General features: G+C 42.3%; 1 long non-coding RNA gene across 1 annotated transcript in view; it reads left to right on the top strand.

Annotated features, from left to right (window-relative positions):
• Positions 1-12,525, top strand: part of LOC137768561 (uncharacterized) — a 164,898-nt gene extending 152,373 nt beyond the window's left edge. Inside the window, exon 6 of the long non-coding RNA XR_011074758.1 lies at positions 12,420-12,525. This is a non-coding gene — a long non-coding RNA (uncharacterized lncRNA). The remainder of the gene's footprint in view (positions 1-12,419) is intronic.
• The last annotated feature ends 8,030 nt before the right edge of the window (positions 12,526-20,555 follow it).

Genomic DNA, 20,555 nt, shown 5'->3' with positions numbered 1-20,555 from the left:
CCCACTAACGCAGGGGTAAGGAGGGGAGGACTGTGAGAGGCCTTCGGATTGCTGAGCCCAGAGTCATGAGTGCCTTTAGGGGAGAGGTTCATGGAGTGATGGGAGTGGGGCATGCAAGATGTGGAGGAGTGAGTGGGAGTCAGTGGGTACCGGCAGCAAGCATCACCTACACTTGCAACAAATTTTAGGTTGAAAGAAAAGACAAAGAATCTTCTGGTAGCCGGAGGGATAGAATCTATTATAGCATCTAATAGTCCTCTTGTTTTCTATCTTTTGACAATCTTCTAGTATTCTCTGCTGTGTGTCTTTGGTCAAATGATTTACCCTTTCCCTGCTTCATTTGTAAAATGAGTACCTGCCTCGTGGCGTTGTTGTGAGGATTACATGAGTTGCAAAGTAGTACCTTGCACATAGTAAGTGCCATATAAATGGTGGTTAATAAAAGCAAAGTAGGAAGCATGTATATCAACCGTCACATTTTGGCCACTTTTCCCTGAGTGTTCACAATAATTCTGTAGTGTAAGTGGCAGTGACCTCATTCTACAAACAAAACAGAGGCCTGGAGAGTTTTAAGGAACTTATTCTAGGTCATGCTGCTAATGAGTGGTAGAATAGGGAGACAGGGCTCCTTTGACCTGACCGAAAGTCGATGGTCCTCCCACTGGATCATGCTTGTGTGTGCCCCCGGGCTGTTGCAGAAAGCAAGTTGGACTTGGAGCCTTCCTCGGCCAGAAGCTGGGGAGCAGTTTTACATGGGTGTGCACTCTGCATGTCCCCCACCCTGTTCGTTTCACTCATTTGTCTTATCTGTCTGGCCCTTTTGGGTACTGAGTTTGCAGCCCTTGTTCTAAAGGCTTGTCCTTTCTGTGGACTGGAGTACATTCTCCTGACTCTTCCTAGTTACTATTCAGGTACCATCTTCTATGTCTGCTTTCAAGGTTTTTCTTCAGCCTTAGAATTCATCTCTAAAGAAATGGTTGCCTCATCTGAATTTCTTGCCTCTAATCTGGTCTCAGAAAGTGAAGTTGCTGTGCATTCTTAGAGTCTTTTCCTGCAGCAAAGAACCATCTGAACACCATCTCTTCTGAAAGGATAGTGTGATGATTAATTTTATGTGTCAGCTTGGCTGGGTCACAGTACCCAGGTATTTGGTGAAACACCAGTCAAGAAGGTGTATAAAAATACCTGTTGAAGGTATTTTTAGCTGAGATGAACATTTAAATCAGGGGTGTTGAGTAAAGCAAATTATCCTCCATAAGGTATGTGGGCCTCATTCAATCCACTGACGGCCTTAAGAGGAAAAGATTGTTGTCCGCCAGGGATGAAGGAATTCTGCCTCCAGACTGCCTGCCGGCTTGAGACCACAGCATCAGCTCTTCCCTGGGTCACCAGCCTGCCCTGCAGATTTCGGATTTGTCAAACCCCACTGGAATTGGCCTAAGCCAATTCCTTAAAATTCCATCTCTTGATTTCTGTCTCTTTCTCCCCCGCCCCCTCCACACCACATCCTATTGGCTCTCTTTCTCTGGAAAACTCTGACTAATATAGACAGGAAGATACAGAAATTTAAACTGTTCAGCTGCTGTTGATATTAGCAAAAAACGGCATCAGGCCTCTCTAGGCATTCCTGGTGGAGATGTATATTGCTTGGCGTGTAGATGAGGAAAGTGAATTACAGAAGGGATGTGGTGCACCCAGTGTGATGCAGAAAGAAGATGTGAGCGCCAAGGAGAGAACTCCCGACTCCTCGGGTGTGGCTCAGTTGCTCTCTTGCTATTTGGCTCTCACATGCTTATTAGCAGCATAATAAAGTTACTGGGTTTGCCAGGCATAATTATTGCTAACATTTATGGACTATTTTCTAGGGCTCAGGTCTATCGTAATTGCTTCACAGATGTTAGTGATTTTAATTCTTACAACTACCCAGTGAGCTAGGGACTGATATTAACCCCCTGTTACCGATTTTAAACACCGAGCCCCAGTGAGCAGCATGGACATTGCTGCACAGCAGGTGAGTGAGAGAGCCAGGTGTGGGGCCCAGGCAGCCTGGCTCCAGAGGCTGTGCTCCTAACCCTTCTGCTCTACTGCTTCTCAGTCTGAGATGTCCTGAATGTGGCCTCTCATCTGTCCCTTTGGAGCCATCATCTAGAACCTTCATCATGGTTAGTGGTGCTTTGGTAGGGCTTGTTTTAAAAGAGAAATGCTCTAAGTGATTTTTCAAGAGGCCTTCCAATGATACTCCCTTGCTACCTCCTTGAGAAACAGAAAACATTCCCATTACAGCAAAACAGTATGGGGTATATTCTTGCTGGGGTATATTTTTAGCGACTAGACTTTCCTGTCTAGCTCAGTGACACTGATGGCTACCTGATTTGCCAAAAGTCATACAGAAATGTGATCAAGTGGCGATGTGGCTTAGTTCCTTGTCCAACAATTTGGGGTGTGTTCTGGGGAAGAAGATGGCAAACTTCTTTGTGTGGGTCCTTCAGCTCTGTGAGGAAATAACCTTCCTAACTGTCATTTATGGGGCCTTTAGTGTGCCAGGGACTGTTTGAAGTGCTTTACAAACATGATCTCGTGGAATCTTCTCAACATTATCATCCCATTTTACATATAAAGAAAGCAATAATTAGGGAGTTAAACAGTGTTTCCAGGGCAGGATTTAAACCTCAGCTAATGACCCCAGCCGTGTTCTCAGTCACTCTGCTGTGCCTCTGCTGCCAGCTCCCTGGTGTCCATGAGGGCAGGAACTTTTTTTTTCACTGAGTTCCTCATCATATTTCTGCATCTACCAAGTGCAGTGCCTGACACGTAGTAGGTTCTTATACATATATGTTGAGTGACTGACGGACTCACTCACTCTATTCTCTGAGATCACTCCCAAATAGCCATGGGGACGGGGAGAAGAGGGTATTACAGACGCATGTGGATTTAGCCCTCAGGCACCTATTGGAGGATGTTTTCTCCTCAAGATGAGCCTATCAGCCTGGGCTTCAGTCAGTGCCACATGGCTCTGTCAGTAACTCTCCTTCCCAAAAGAAATCTGCATGATACTGTGTACACCCCTGTCATTAGCATTCAGGACCGACTTTTCATAGCTGGTATGCCACACTGGTCTAGGGCAACATCTAAGTAATTCTGGTGCTTTTAGGGAATCATCAATTATGTATTTTTAAAACATTCCTTAAACTCTGTTTCTTTAATTATTCCAGGTTCCTCTTTGTCTCTCTTTCTGTCTGTGTCTTTCTCTCATGCTTTCTTGGTCTTGCACACATGCACACACACACCCCTTAGTTTGTCACCTACCTATCTCACAAACATATATACCTCCTTTCTTTTTTAGTGAAGTACGTGGTATACGTGGAAAACCACTTTGTAAAATGAAACTGTATGATTTAATATTTATATTTTGTCTCATTTTTTCTCAATTTTCCTTTCCTTTGCTTCTCATAAATGAAAACTAGATACTGTATTCAGTACCATTTATATAAGCTTATTTTTCCTCTTGGAAATTGTAAGTTATGATGATGTTGACCGAAAAATTACTGTTAATGTAAGAAGCCTTAGGATTTACATTCTACTCAAGGCCATGCAAAAATGCAGATTCACTCAGTAAACACTCACTGACAGCCTGCTTTGTGCCAGACTTCACCTCCTCTTAGCTTTGGAAAGCTTCAAAGTGGGGCAGTTTATGTTTGGGAATGACCAGTTAAAATAGCAAGACAGATAGGCAAGAATCTAACTTTCAGAAATTTAAATGGGGGGGCGGGGGGCGGAAGCATGCATCAAAACAGATCACAATCTTATCTTATTGGAGCTCCAGAATTAATAAGTACATTTGAAAGATGTACTCTGTCAACCTTCTTAACAGAATTTTTGCTGGCACTCCTCTTTCTGAATCTCTGTTCTGAATCGTTTATTCTTTTTTTTAGTAAGGAGGAAGAAAAAGTTCTCCTTAAGAATTCATTAGAAATTAACATTAATCTCAGCATTTAGTGTTCTTCAGAACATGATGATAAAGACTGATTTGAAAGGGCAGTGCTTAGTTTGATCAGCCGTGGAAAAGGAGGACAGGCCATGGTCCTGGCCAGCGCATCTTCGCCATGGTGGAAGAATGGTGTTGCTTTAATTGTAATTCTTTCATTCCCTTCCTTGCCAAGCCCACTGGCTTCTGTTATAACATGTGGCGACTTCTCCCTTGGAGACTAACTCAGTCCAAGTTGCCATAATATTTAGGACCAGTTACAAAGACATTTCTTCCCCTAAACCCATGCCAAATCTAAATCAAACTGTCTTCTCCTCCCTGGCCATTCAGATAGATCCAGTTCCTATTTGAAAAGCACAAGAAATGCACAGGCCTCTTTTTGTTTCATTGCCTGTTCGAACAGATAAATAAACAAGGCACATCATGCCTAGTGCTGCTTTGAGCTTGGTCACTTCCTTCTGAAATAGACTCTGATGCTGTGTTCGTTTTAAGAATTGCAACTTAGATGCTCTAGAAAAAAGAAAGCATATATTTTAAGTCTGTCTACAATAAACTGCCGCTATCAGTGCTGATGGGGGAGAGAAGGGTAACTCCAAAATCACGGGCCTTCACCAGGTGAGGTGCTGAGCTTCTCCTGGACAAGCCTCGAGAGACCCAAGCCCGGGCAGGACAGGGAGATGTTCTCATCCTTAGCGGCCTTGGATCGTCCACCTGCTAAACAGGGAACACTAAACAAGTAATATCAATCAATCCATTTTCTTTTTAAGAAAGAAAGCCTAGCGAAATAGAAAAAAGATCCCCGATAAATAAATTTGTTCTGACCTCTAAACCTAGTCATTTTTTCCCTTGGCATTTGATCCATGTATTACATATGTGTTTTATTCATCCTTGTAAAAATAATTATATTCCATAACCCAACTTTATTAGTATACATTAATTTCTTCATATTTTTACCAAGATTTACTCTCCTTCACCGCTTAGTTTGTTTTAAAGTATAACTTTCAACACCGTTCATTTTTACGGGTTGTATTTCTGTCTTTTTAATTTGTTGATTATTTGATATATACAAAAGATTATGCATAACATACAAGTAAGCTCTAAAGCACAGTTTTTAAAAATGTACTCCAGTGACCCACCACCTACTTTAAGAACTAGAACATTACAGATGCTTCTGGATCCCTCTGTGAACTTCCTTCCCACTATTCTCCAGCTTCCTTACAATTCTGAAATTTGTGTTTTTAATTCCCTCGATTTATTTTAAACAAACATATAAATTTTATCACACAAATGTGCGTTGCTAAAGGTATTTTGAGATACGTAAAAAATGGTGTCACACCATGTGTAGTTTTTTGTAGCTTATGTTTTTCCCCCATATTATGTTTATAAAAGTCACCCATGTTGTTGGGAGTATAGCTGCAGTTCCTTCGTGTACATTGCTGCAGTGTTCCAGAGGTGTGAATGTATCACAGTTTACCCATTATCTTGTTTACGGGGAGAGGGGAGAAAAAGAAGGAGTTCTGTTTTAGTCATGTTGACTTTGAGATGCCTGTTGCAATTCCAGTGGAGATGTTGAGTTGGCAAGTGGATATTCAGGTTTGTAATTCAGGGGAGAGGTCTCAGATGGAGATACCAGCATGCAGATGGCCTTTAAAGCATTATTTCTCCAGCCGTTTCTGGAATGCTATTTAACCTATCGATTGAAGATTTTTATTTTAAGAAAAGTTTTTAAGTTTTATCTTTCTTTTTGCTTCTGGTCTTTCCAATCTGCCTGGTCACTTTGCTGAAGTGTGACTTGTAAAAGAATAAATGAGGAGAATATGAGCCTCAAAGAAAACAGGGGACAGTGTCTTGCAAACTCTAAAGGGGCGTAGAAGGTTAGGTATTTTACTATTACCTCTCTCATGGAGTTTCATTCATTCCAACTGAAATTCTATATAAATTTGCTTTGGAAACTGAAAAAATATATACTTAATAAATTATTACATTTGATTTTAATACCTTGTTAACTTTTAGCTAATAGCTAATGTTCACCTAGTGTTTACAAGAATTAACGCATCTAATCCTCACAACAGCCTGTGACAGGTAGATGGTATTTATTCATATCTTACAGACGAGAAAACTAAAGCTCGAAAATGGTAGACTCAGGATTCGAATCCACAGAGTTGGCTCCTAAAACCTGGCTCTTACCTAATATGTGGGACTGCCCCTCTTTTCAAGGACAGGTTTCAACCAGTTCCTTCAGCTTCAAGCTTTCAAAAATTTTATGGTCACATTTCAGCGTGGCCACCTTGAGCCAAGCTACAAAACAGCACTCAAGGCCCTGGGCCCTGGGCCCTGGCAAAGGGCCTCGTCTGCACTGACTTAGTTGCGCCACTGGACCAGCCTCAGACCTCACAGGGCACTGCCCACTTGCCAAGTGTCCACTCTGTGCCCGTTTAAAACGATGCAGTTGATTTAAGTTCCCTGCCTGAAGCCACCCAGTGAATCAGTAGTGGGCCAGGGACTACAATCCGGGTCTCCTGCCTTTCAGGCACCGCATTTATTTTGTGTTAATAAACCGTATTTCTCCAGGGGATCTGGCAGGAATTTGCAAGTGCTTAATTTTACTGCAATAAATACTGAGAATGCTTTTTAAAGCATAGAAACCAAGCCCCAGGCAGGGAAAACATAATTTGCTCTCAGGGGCTTTGACAAACTCACCTTGGCACTGGGATTAGATCATAGATCGCTGGCCTTGATTCCATCTCCCAGTGGAGCTGGCTGAAGGGGTCAGGACCTCTGCTGTGGCCACAAGGCGGCAGTTGGACCTGGAAATACTCTTGCAAATGAAGCTGGAACGCATGACATCCTACCCACAGAATCAGCATGTCACAGCTGATTGCCATCGGGGGTGTGATGGGGGGAAGGTTAGATTCCTGGGACATTGGTGATACACAGGTCAGGACCCAGGTGAATTAGCCCAGCGGTCAGAACTGACACCTTTCTGCCTTTCTTGCTCTGTGATGGGTGCCGTGCAGTTAACTTCCTATGGTTGTGAACGGGCCATATTTTCTAAACCCTAGTCAGTCAAGGAGAAATCATAGGCATCCAGAAGGGAGAAAAAAATTCTGAATCATAAAGTACTTGAGTGCAGAGTGTACAGGGAGTGATTTTTTTATTTTGTCATCAGAAGAATGCTAGATGTATTGTAGACCGTCAACCAATAATACTTTGTGATAAATTGATAGAGAAAAACTGAAAGGATTGAGCAAGATGAAAGCTGACTTGCCAAGGTTGGTCTGGTTGTGTTCAGATGGGAGCTGGGGTTGAATGTAGTTTTCGCAGGAGACCCACAACGTTAAGGTGCACAAGGGCGTGCGTTATTTCTTTTAATTCTCGTAATTCCCACGGCAGCCACAGATGGTGGGAGTCGAGGTTCGTCTCTGCCCTGACAGAAGGGCTTTAGGCGTTTGTGGCAAAAACGGACCCGATTAGGTCTGCGCTTGGCTCAGCAGGTTAACTTTCCTGTCGGAAACTGTTCCTAGACAAAATGCTTCAAAACTACGATGATCGGTTTGGGCTTGTCTGTGTTCACACTTTCTCTGCGGTGCAGATGATTTTGTTGCCACTTCCTGCGGCCCTGCCGGTTCAGAGCCTGAGCAGTGAACAGCCTGGTGGCCAGATGAGGCAGCAGACGCAGCCTTTAAGACCTGGGGCTGCATCCTGACTCTTGTCAGTCACGGGCTGTGTGAACTCGGGCGAGCCCTCCTCAGTCCTGTGTTGATGACAGTGCCCATCACACCCTCATAGGATCTGCTGCGTGAGGAGAGGGCTCCTTGGACGCTCGCCCTGGAGCCGGGTGATGGGAGGGATCACGAGCATCCTCTTAGTGACACCACCTGCCTTTGCTGGCTGTCAGGTCTGATGTTGTCCTCTGCCCCCAGTGACCCTGCTTGTTATTGGTAAATGATTTCCTCATTGAGAGGCATCCTTTACCAGAAGCTACATTTCTATGTAGGTGGTAAAAATGAGAAGAGTTGCTTGAGAACTAGTTCTGCCTTCACATAGATATATCCAGAGTTAAAATCGGGCTTTGTGTTTCCAAGAGATGTTGAATGAATAAAAAGGGAAGAAATACTGGACCTTGGTCGCAGTTCTTAAACTGTTCACTTAAGAAACATAGCTCTGTATTTACACACAGATAACCTGGAAAGTCAGTGAGCAGAACGACCTGCTGTAGTGGCTGTTGTACAGATAAAACATGAAAGATCTAGGAGCTAATTATTCCTTATTTTTGTGCCTCCGTGTCATACGTAATAATTTTAATTTCATGCTAAAAGATCACTTGGGGTTATTATGAGATTTGATGAGATAATAGTTATAAAGAATTTTAAATTCTATAAATGAAAAATCTGATGAAACTGTAAAAGTACTCCTTGTCTTTGCTAAAACCAGTGTAGCTGCTGTTGCAACGATTTTCTTCCTTTCCTTCCCTCCCTCCCTTCTTCCTCTTACTACTTCTTTCTTCTTCCCTCCCCGCCCCTTCCCCACCCTCCTTCCATCCATCCCACCGTGTTTATATAAGGATAACACAGACACTAATCCTGCCTTCATGGAATTTACAAACTAGTGGAAGAAACAGGCAGTGTACAAATGCACAAAGGCAACTGCAGGTTATGATGTGCTATGAAGAAAAGAAGCATGTACAGTAAGAGTCCCAATAAAACCTTGTGTTTGCCTCTCCGTGTACATATTAGAAATTAAGGAGAGTGACAGAGCTGTTCTGTTGTTACCTATTGGAGGGTAGATTTATAAGCATAAAGACTGGTTTTAGAGACTTCCCTGGCGGTCCAGTGGTTAAGACTCCTTGCTTCCACTGCAGGGGGCACAGGTTCCATCGCCAGTTGGGGAACTAAGAAGATCCCACATGCCACGAGGCATGGCCAAAAAAAAAAGGGGGGGGGCAACTGGTTTTATAAAGCTACCTACCACGGAATCACTCTTGGAGATAAGTATTATGAGTTTGTTTCCATATAGGCAAAGAACAGATAGATAGATAGAAAGTTAGTTTTTCCTAACAAGTACAAAAGACAATTTGTGAAAACCGATGTCTCGTGTACATTATAGGGTTGGATGATGACTGTTGGTTGAGTTGTAATAACCTGGAGGAGAAGCTTTTATTTTATTTTATTTTATTTTATTTTATTTTATTTTATTTTATTTTATTTTATTTGTTACAAATAAGTTTAGAGCAAGGCTGTACATATTCTCTGCCACTTTCAGAGGAATTTGGAAAGGGAGAGCTCATTTCTGTGGTGTTTACGATAGCTGTCTGTTCCTAAAGAAGATTTCATGGAAAATTCCCATCAGTGTCCTTAGACTGAAATCAGGGATCGGGTCTGCTGTTCATGTAAGACTCAGTGGGCAACAGAGCGTGGAAGGAAAGCCACCACCCTGCTGAGGGGGGCCACCCTGGCCGGCAGCTCGGGCAGCTCAGGCTTAACTTCTGAACGTGGATACCTCTGCGCATGTGCTGGGAGCTGAACGTGGATACCTCTGCGCATGTGCTGGGAGCTGCTGGGATCAGTGCACTTCGTACTTCCTGTCACCTGGAGCTCGGGTCCTTCCCAAGTCTCACCACTAAAGCGAGCAAAGACAGTGCCTTCAGTTCAGGTAACATGTCCAGGGTTTAAATTCTCACGATCCATCTTTGAGTCCCCTCGGGACAGACCTTGTCTCTTCTTCGGCTATTTATTTATTTATTTATTTATTTATTTTTGGCTGTGTTGGGTCTTCGTTTCTGTGCGAGGGCTTTCTCTAGTTGCAGCAAGCGGGGGCCACTCTTCATTGCGGTGCGCGGGCCTCTCACTATTGTGGCCTCTCTTATTGCGGAGCACAGGCTCCAGACGCACAGGCTCAGTAGTTGTGGCTCACGGGCCTAGTTGCTCCGCGGCATGTGGGATCTTCCCAGACCAGGGCTCGAACCCGTGTCCCCTGCATTAGCAGGCAGATTCTCAACCACTGCGCCACCAGGGAAGTCCCTTATTTGGCCCTTCTGACTAAAAGCAGCCAGGATTTTTAAACCCGCTATCCTTTAAAGATTTCCGAACAGAGGAGAAAATTAGAGCAGAAACCTATTAAAGCTGAAAGTTATCTTTAAAATTAGCTTTTCTCATTAGGAGTAGAACACTAGATCATTGAAAGTTTGTTCATGTTTGTGACTGATTGTATATTTAAATAATTTAAAAATCAGTACCTCATTTTAATGTTGAGTTCACTTCATGTCCATATCATCATCATCATTTCCATGAGGTTCTAGGTCTTTTGTAAACAAATTAAACAGTACTTTCTTTATGACATGAATTAAATCTAGATCCCAATGATATTTGGCACCTTCTAAATACCCAGATGGGCACAGCGTTTGCCTTGAAGTGAAGACGTGCGTGGGGTTTTAATCACATCATGTTTTATTTTTTCTCCTTTAAATATTGCCTTTTCAATAGTTGCTTCTTAATGAATGACTGGTTGTTTACTGTCATTTATAACCAAGAATTTGAACATTAAAAAATTCTAATCAAAATACAGATGGAAAAAATTTTCCCTTTCAGTCTCTCATCTTTTATATTAGAATAAAAATAATTTGTCTTCCTTTTGGAAACTTAATAGTTTAAGAAATCCCATCATTCTCTTCTTGAAAACTTAAGTTTAATAAATCAGTTCTGAGGAAATTTAATTACAGTTCTTAAACTATAAAAAGCTCATAAAATAAAAACAAGGGTAAGGCTAGAATAAGTTTCACCTCTTGAGCATAACCGTCATTTGAAAGAAAATGCAGTTAACAAATAATTTTTGCTGTATCTTCTCCATTGTTTAATCACTGAAAATACTTGGATTTTTTTTTTAAACAGCAGAAACAAGGCATGGAATTTGTTCTCTACCCAGGTAAAGATCATTTGAGTCCAAAGACCAGATTGCAAAATAGGCCTCAGATACCTACAGAAGACGAGAGATGTTCAAGACAACCTGAAGTCAAGAAGGGGTGTGTTCTGTTGTAGGGGGTCTTAAATGAGAATTTTGTATCAGAATTATACCCTCTTTTATCTTTGAAAGTGAGTATATCTTCATGGCAGATGATTGTCTTGAAACAAGATGGACCCGATGACCACAGGGAAGTGATGCCTTGGGAGTGCTCATCAAATTGAGAAAAGAGTGACTTCCCTGGTGGTCCACTGGTTAAGATTCCGTGCTCCCAGTGCAGAGGGCCCGGGTTCGATCCCTGGTCAGGGAACTAGATCCCACATGCTGCAACTAAGAGCATGCATGCTGCAACTAAGACCCGGTGCAGCCAAATAAATAAATATTTTTTAAAAAATCAAGAAAATAAAGAGCTTATAAAAGGGGCCAAGTAGCTCAGAGGTGTTGTTCCTTCTGCTGAACTTCTCTCCTAAATACGAGCACAGACGTCATAAGAGCAGGTGTTTCCATTGCCCTCTGTGTGTTGTGCTGCTACAGCACACACACCTCAAAGACGTCCCATCAGCTCCTGGTTTTCGAGCTTTGGCTGTCCCAAAGGACCCCGAGCACTGTGGGTTTTAGGCTAGTTGGGGTTTGGTGAAAGTTGTTATTGCTTCAAAGGCAGAGGGCTGAACTTGGGCAAACATGTGGCAACAGAAAGCTGTTCTCTGTTCCATGAAAGCAGTGGCATGATGCTTTCAGATCCTGCCTGCAGATTGCCCGGTATGTCTACAGTTAGCATTGCGTTTATAATGGAAATAAGTGATCCGACACTCACGTAGCTAAATATAATTTATAATTTTGATGTAAGGTTGAAACATGAAAGAGTATGCTTTTCAAACTGCTGTGATGACTTAGACAGACAACTCATTTTAGATAATGGTGAATTAAGCCTGCCAGCCATCTGAACATTTTTCACCCATTTGTTCAAACACCTGCAGTTGGGTGCTGAACGTGCATGTTTAATTGCTTGAACTTAAATTATAAAATCCCTAAAGGATGTTTTTATCGTAGAAAATAAGTCTCTTGCAAAAACTGTCTGCCCGCTCTCCTGAGCTCCTCCTTGCCTCTCTCAGGACGTTTGTGGCAGTCCCCCTTAGAAGAGGTCCGCTTTGAAATACAGGAAGTTCAGCTCTTTGGGGAAAATGCAGAGGTCTGAACCGTGAGCAACATCACTCCAGGCATTCCCTGGGGAGTCCACTTGGTCAGAAACAAGCTTAATGCAAGAGCTGTGGTTTATCCCGGTTTCTTGAAGGTGATGATTAACATGGTCAAAGGTCTGTTTTATCAGCCCAGAGGCCGCCTCTGTTTTTAAGCTCCAGCCATTCACCTCTGCTCTTGCTGACTCTCTGCAGCCACAGAAGATACCAGAACGGGATGAAAATGGCCCTGCAACAGAGCAGGGCGCTCTTGGCTTGAGCCTTTTTATTTGTTCTTCCAGTGGTTCCTAGCTGTTGTGACGTCAAGGCTGCCATTCAAAGCAGAGAAAAAGGAAACCGTGGCCTCTCTTCGCATCAGTAGCCTGGACAAGCCGTTGTTTCTCAGGCATCCACAACGCTCTCTGTCTGGCAGAGCTGTGCATTCCATGCCTGGGTGACCTGGTTAAATGGAGGAAACCAAATGCTCTCCGTTGAATGCTCTCCAAAACAAGCATTCCACCCTGAGCTTCTGAAGCACAGGCTTCACTGCGTCCGAGGACTGTAAATGGAACTGCAGCATTGCTCTGCATTATCTGCTTGCATATTCAGCTTCTGTGTAGTCTTAAAAGAGAGCATATCATTAACAATGGCCTTCATTAACATACACTGCAACAACGACATTATGCTGCCTTTGGGGTCAGTGCTACAAAACCCTTCTTGGAAAACCAGTGCTGTGTTAAAAATCTTTCGGAATCACAGTCAGAAGTTCAAAACCGCGGAACTGCCACTGGTTCTTCCCATCCCACTTCTGCTCACCCTGTTCCCCAATTTCAGATTTCTGAGTTCTAGAAAGCCTCTTGTACTTACTTACATATTAGTTTCTCATGGTGCATTTTTGTGCTTGTATAGCCTCTGCATGTATATGAAAAAGAATCTCTACTATAAGGTATAGATCACAGGCTCTGGATTTTTCCATACGAAGAGTAACACCTCTTGCTTTTCAGAGAGAAGGAGCTATTTCAAAGTATCACAAAACCGCTCTCTGTTTAGTAACAAGCCAAGATCCCTACAGCAAACAACCATCTTGCAAGGCCGAAAGCTCACTAATAATGTTCTGATTGCTTACTTACATGCCTCAGAATTCACCGACTTAAGACTCAGTCTCCCGAGGGCGTGCCTTCTTGGGTTTCTCTGGCACCAGAGACAACATTATTTTATTAGATTCTTGGAGGCAGACATGACAGTTACGAGAAAAAGCACAGCAATCACATTTTGTATTCCAGCGTTGTCTTGGTTAAGTCAATAATATGCTTTTGAGGTTTTATGTTACAAATCCCATTAAATCTTTCTCAAAACAACCCTTCTCTGAACGCTTGATTGAAGGGTATTTGCAGAAACCAAAACCATTTAATTTTATACAGAGGTCTATATACACGTGTCATGCGGGATCTTGATACACGTTGAGGCCTTTATAACCTGAGTTATTATAAGACAAAATTCTTCCAGATTATAAACTCTTGTCTTCTGGGGAAAAAAGTAGAGATCTTCAGGTAACTAGATAAAGATAGACTAGGTGGAGTGAATTTTGTAAAGTTAGGATTTACACAGTTTACTAGACTGCGGTCTAGTTTTGCCTAGACAATCAGACTTGCCCAGAGGCTAGCCTAATGCCATATGAATGCCGTATCTATGCCACCATAGATACAGTGGTGGGACCAGGGCATGGAGCTGATGAGCAGGTCTTCTTTATGGGTGCTTTGGGCTGGGTAAGCCTGAGAATCTTGAAATGAGAGGAAACCTAGGACATTACTTTCCATTTGTGGGCTGGAGAATTAGTTCTCTTATTGTTCACTACTATTTGCATATCAGTAATTCTTTTATTCTTCCTTTTTCTGTTATTCCCATTTCAAGAGGTCCTTGTTATCTGAAGATAACCGCTCTGAGAAAACTGTTACTTTTAGAGAATTGACTTAAAACTGAATCAGATATTTTAAACAGTAAAATTTTTTAAAAGATTTTATTGGGATTAAGTCTTGAAAAGTTAAAAAAAAGTTGAATCAGTTTGTTTTACATTATATAACAGAAATTTGGGCTATGATGCAACAATATACTATTTCTTAGACCAAAGATTGTTCACTTCTGTGGCAGAATCATAAAGAAGGTGATTTTTGTTATAAGCATTTAACTTCCCCAAGGACCTCTCTTAATCTTTTGATACACAAACCATTCTCTTGAAGAGCCTACCTCTCCTATAATCATCTCTGTTGACTTTTGCTTCCTCAGTTGTTAACTGTTCAAACTCCCTTTGATCCTTATTTGTCAGTGACTATGTGTGACTCAGGTAGTTCCCCAGCATCACTTTTATCAGCTATGAGTAAAACTGCAGTTTCTGTTACAAGTGAACTGCATTGTATTTGCATTTTTAGTCTGTAGTACTGAGCAGCCAAGAAAGTGAGCAGGAATAGATGCTGATGTTAACGAGGACTAAACACTAAGTGATCACTTTGTCATTGTTTTTTATATTCTGATGATCGGTGCTTCCTTTTGCATCCTGGTAACTACAGGGACTCAGAGAATGATCATTCAAGTAGTTAGGGACCACCCCCCCCCCTTCTCGTATTATGGTACATTTAAAGCACTCAGTATGGCTTAGTGGGCTTTATAATCAACCACATGTAGATTTGTATGCCATTCCTGGCACTTAATAGATTTTATAACCTTGGGTGTGTTATTCGCAGAACCTCAGATTCTTGGTGTGTAATGTAGAGTCATAAAACCAACCTTGTGGAGTGGTCATGGGGATTACAGCCCACATATATAAAATTCCTGGGTAATGCATAGTGCATGTAGCTCAAGAAATGATCCCTGTTTGTTAGGGTCACTATTGCAGTTGTGCGGTGCCGTACATGTTATGAGACTTTCACATTCAGTTCAGGCTGAAGAACTTAAACTTTAGCAAAGTCACTGAATATTTTTAAGGTGTGCATTTACCTGAGGAAACTAAGTTTCAGAAGGTCATATTGGGTGACTGTGTATGTCCCAGATTAGATCATATCATCTGATAGCCATTTTCTTCATGCTGTAGATGAGAACACCAAGTTCCAAGGAAACCGCATAACTTTCTCAGGACCACATGGTTTGCATCTGGCAGAGCCAAACCTAGAACCCAATCTTCCTACTCTTTACTGTGTTTTTCTGCCATGCAGTTGCTCGTTGGCAAGTGAACCAATTAAAAAGGCTGTCATAGTTGTCCAGGAACAAAGTGATAAAGGTCCGACATGTTTTTTAGAATCGGGAATGGGCGGGAGAGGACAAAGGCAGCAGTCACTGGAAACAAGTGCTGATTAGACTTGGCGACCGATTGGCTCAGCTCTGCTCCCTGAAGAAGGGTTAGGGTCCAAGTTCTCAAGCCTGGTCCTATGGCCATACAGTTAATTAAGCTAAGATAAATAGAGGTTGTTGGTTTTGTTGTTTCCTGATGAGTTTGGAAGGACCACCCTGTCCAGATGGAAGTATGTAGGATTGAAGGTAGGAGAAGACGCCTGTGTGAAGAAATAACTTTGAGATTCTGATGCCAAAGAAGGAGCGTTGAAACCACTGTGCTATATAGAAGTATACACACCTCTGTGTGCATGCGCGTGCACGTGTGTGTTAAACTGGATTTTGTGACATATTCCCAATTCAGGACTAAGCCACGTTATAACTTACTGCTCAGTTATAATTACAAACTGTTATACCTTCATCAGAAAGAAGAGCTATTCCCATAGATTCTTCTGTGTCTGTGTGTTTGTTTTGTTGGATGGATCCTGCTGTGGCATGGAGAAACAGACTTTGCTGGGCCCTGTTTTGTAAACAAATCTGCTCACACACACTTTCTTCTATCATTGTATGTGTACACTGGCTCTGCTTTTCCCACCAGACACACGGAAGCCTAGGAATTTAGAAGCTTGTTTTCTTTTAGAAATGTGCAGCCATCAAAGAAAAATGTGGGCATGCATTTAAAATGTGCACATCTACCCTGTGTAAGTTTTTGACTCTTCACGATTCTAACTCTGGGCCATGAACTCCTCAACAACATCGCAGCCCTGATACACATACAGTACCCCTGGGAGGCATCCTACAGCCACCTTAAAACTATTGATTGAGCTCAGTAAATAGAGAAAGCTTTTTACCCTCCAAGTTCATTCTGTGGGATTAGTCAGCCAAGATGATAAAGTATAATACTAGTTTTTCCGAGAAGAGATGATTCGTCCCTTTCTTAGATTGGAATATGAACTTATCATAATACATATTTATACAGTCACTTCCTACCTGTAGTTTTTTGCATGTTTTATTTAATATTCCAGCCAAGTTCAAGTTTTTATGACAGGAAGTATGTGAATGGTTATGACAAGAGTAAATAACATTTGATTTTATGATTACAGGAAGTAACTTTTCATGCCAAATAAATCTTTGGGGGGAAAAATGCCCGCTTATAAATTTAACGTACATAAATTTCCCAGAATCTTTGCTCTCTTAAGCGGAAATAAAAGCAGAACGTGATCTTATTTATTTCTCTTCTTAACTTTTCTTGTCAACAGATGTCTTTGTTTTAGGATGAGGTATTTTTGGGTATTTCGTTGTGACCCAGTATGACACGGAACCATTAAAAAAACTCTAAGTGAATATAATAAGGCCAAACGTTATAGAATAAATAGCATGAAAAGTTTGAATACCCTAAGTAGGAAATTACTTTTTCCTTGAAGAGTAAATGACCAAATTATCAATCACCATCAAAGCCGAGGAGGCCCCAGCTTCCGATTCCTCTGGTTGCCATGTTCCATAAGCACATGGGAAAGATAGTTTGTTTAACATCAGGTCTGCATATGAGCAAGTTTACAGAGAAAAGAAAGAATTGGATAGAACTTAAGTTATGTTCATCATAGGAGAACTTTAAAAGAGGCTTTGTGTTTCCCTGACTTAAAAAAGAAGAAGAAAAAACAGGAAGAAAAGATTTTTTCCCCTCATCTTTCTCTTTTCTTCTTAAAGCCTGAGGAGTTTGTAGTGAGAAGAAAATGTCTGACACATTTCTGAGGACTGATGTTACACATGCATGCGTCACATGAGTGAATGAATGCCTGGACAGATCAAAATAATACTCAAGAAGTGCTTCCCAGTTCCGGGCGGCTGTGAGGCAGCGGTGCAGCGCCTTGTGATGGAGGGGCAAACCTTGCCTCTGTGCCGGGGATCCTCACTTCACCACTCTGATTGAAGGGATCTCTAGATCCCTTCTGCCTCCAAAATTCAGTATCACAAATTTTGCAAAGTGGTAGTTTGCAAATTATACGAAGCTGTTCTCAGAGAACAAACTGATGTGTTAGAGTTAGCAGTACTTAGTTGTCATTAGTTTTCTTTCAGTTCTGCGGAGAATATCTTTGCATGTGACATGAGTAAAAATCTGCCTCGAGTAGTAGTTTTCAGGGCGGCTTTACTTAGCACGCACCGCAGCCTGGCGTGGCAGGCGGACGTGCTGATGGAAGGCTCCGAGCAGAGTGGTCAAGGTGAGCCTCCCTGGCTTTGAACCCTGACTCCACCACCTGCCGATTGTGTGACCGTGGTCAAACCCTTAAAGCCCCTGAGGCTCAGTGTCCTTATCTGTAGGATGGGAATAATCAAAAGAACTAAGCTTGTAGGGTTGCTCTGAGGATCGAATGAGTAGATCCGTGTAGGTGCCTAAAACGGCTCTTGTAGTCAGGTTGCTGTCACCATGGGCAAACTGGCTGAAAGAGGCTGGGTGATCTGGACCAGAGCAAAGCATCACAGGGGGAAGAGGCAGAACTCGAATGCGAGGCCTCCCGACTTCCCGTGTTGGGTCTGGTGCCCTTCCTGTGTGAGGCCACACCCCAACGTTTCTACAAAAGGGCCACTAAAGAGTGCACTCCTTTCCGTTGTTTAAAAGGAAACTTTGAGTAAACGTTAGCTGTGAAGAACATTTGTGACAGGGTTTTGTTTTGTTTGGGGGGCACAGGGGGACAATGGGCCCAGAGGTCTGGAGAGCAAACACTGATTCTGTAAACTTGGGCTTGCAGGATGTCCGCAGCATAGCAAATTAGAGCAGGACCTGGATAGTCCCTGTAGCTTAATCACGTTCTGAATACCCACCCTTAGAAATAGTCCCCTCAGCCTTCCCCACTTACAGGAGTTCCTAGAGGGCAACAGCTTCTCGGCAGCGGCCACATGGGTTGGGTTCATATTCTCCATACTGTTCCCGCATGTATTTTTATGATCTTTATTCTGTTTTGTTCTACTTTTCCTTTCTCTTTTTGAAACTTCTGCATTGGCCACCCAGGACTTAAGAGGAACTTTCATAAGGCACAGTCTGAAACAGGAACAAACTGCACAGAAGCTTTGAGAACTTCGAGCATGTGTATGAACATGACACAGTGGGAGGGGAAATTAGATATTCTAACGTTTGAGTAAGTGTCTGGCCTCTAATCATTCACCAAGCTCAGTATCAATAGGAGTTTTTTAAGCTGTAGATATTTAAAACTGCACTCCCTCTAGGGTTCCTGTTCTTTAGACATCATACAGAGAGGTCCTCTTTACATTGAGCAAGTTCATGGTGAGGTCTTGGGAGTGAGGACAGAGGGATGACTGTTGTGTAGTATTGTTGGTTTGAATCAAATCCTTAAGGACATTTATTGGTGCTGTTTTTTACTCATCCTCAATTTGAAGGTCATATTCACACCATGCATATGGTTTCCATACTCTTCTTTTTAAAATACCAGTTTTGGTAAAATTATAAAAACATTTCACATTCGTGAAAATTTCCTTCCAGAGTATAAAACACAGATGGTTTTATTAAAATTTTTCACATATATTCTTTGTGTTTATCTTGAGTGTTCAAAAATGAGAGATACAGGAGCTGGGGTCGAAGGTGTCACCACATTAGAAATTAAGGGCTGAGCGGTGCCGTGTAACAAATAACGTGAACACATTGGATCTGTTTGTTTTTATTCTTCAGTCCCATTAAGTGGAAGCTCGTGTTTTTCTCTTTCTGCCTGCATGAACTCCTCTGCCCCTGTACCCCACCATTCCCACCCAAGATAGAAGCACATAAACAGCCTGAAAATAAAGGACAGGTTTTTTTTTTAAGCTCCTCATGTAGCAAAATGTCTACAAGTCTCTTCAGAAAATGAGCTGTGTCACACTGATGCTCTTTAAGATGGGATAAAAGCAATTTTTCTTAGTTTGCCCAGTTATCAAGAAATTCTACTCCTCTTTTAAGTGATCAGGTTTGGTTAAAGCCAAGAGAAATACAAAAGGTCACATTTTAGCCCTTTGTGGTCGGTTTTCAAGGGGCGCTTTGGTGCGAAAATCACGTGGTCACTGTTCATGTGAGGGGGTGTTAGAAATAGGTGTTTTTCTGCCCCCATCACAGACAAATCTGAAAATGTTCCCTCTTCTCCCAAACCCCGGGGATGGCACTCAGAGGCTGTGTCTTCAGTGTCTCAGCACCCAGTGGGGAAGATGATTTCCATATTTGAGATTCAGGGACAAACGAAAATAGCTCTTTTTCCTTGAAGGGTTAATGTTCTAAACAGCTTCAGATTGGTTCACTTGAATCTTAAAATTACTTTTCTGGTCACGCGCACTGAAGGTCTAAGCATTTGTGAAATGTCTTTTTTTTTTTTTTTTTCTTTCTCCTGATGCTGTTCTCTCTTGGCTGTCTTAATTACACAGGGGTTGAAAAACCAAATTAAAATTAGGCGTGGCTGGTAAACAGCGATCACGTTGCATGCTTTTAGCTTTGAATGCTTGTTGGAGTTCCTTCTCCTCCCTGTATTGCTTTCCTCCCCGCTTTTTTTTTTTTTCCAAAGGAAATATCATAAGCTCTTTTAGAAGTACTCACAGGAAGCGAGTATCCATATGCTGGTTACTCGCCAGCAACTGAGCGTTGACAGGTGGAGAGTGCTGCTGTCCTCCTCCCAGATTTATTTGAACCTTTCTGCCAGAGCCCGGGAATATTCAGGGTGTACAGACCAGAGGGCTTTTGTGTACTGAGGGAGTTACAAGAGGAAATTGGTCATCGCGCGTCATCTCGGTGGATGGTGATTCAGGGAGCTGTGACGGGGGTCAGCGAGGCACGTGGCTGCCGCCGTCTCTGAGGTTTCTGCTCACTTCTCAGAGGGCGGGCTGTCTTCTAAAAATTAGTGCTCCCTCCACCGCCAACGACGATTCTTTTGCAATGAATCACTTCCAGAAATGAATAGCCACAGTTTTTTGGAATGAAGGTTGTGAAATCCCTCGCTTATAATGGCAGGTTTTCAGTTGGTGGTTTTATCAGAGAGAATTTCTCAAGATCAAAACGAAACTTCCTCTTTAAAAGGAAAGAAAGTACTCTCAATACAGAAAGCAAAAGTATTTCCAGTCTCCTCCTGACGCACTGTCACAGAAGA

The sequence above is a fragment of the Eschrichtius robustus genome, chromosome 8 (genome assembly GCF_028021215.1).
Source record: "Eschrichtius robustus isolate mEscRob2 chromosome 8, mEscRob2.pri, whole genome shotgun sequence".
Taxonomy (NCBI): domain Eukaryota; kingdom Metazoa; phylum Chordata; class Mammalia; order Artiodactyla; family Eschrichtiidae; genus Eschrichtius; species Eschrichtius robustus.
This window is presented reverse-complemented; position numbering and strand designations above follow the sequence as displayed.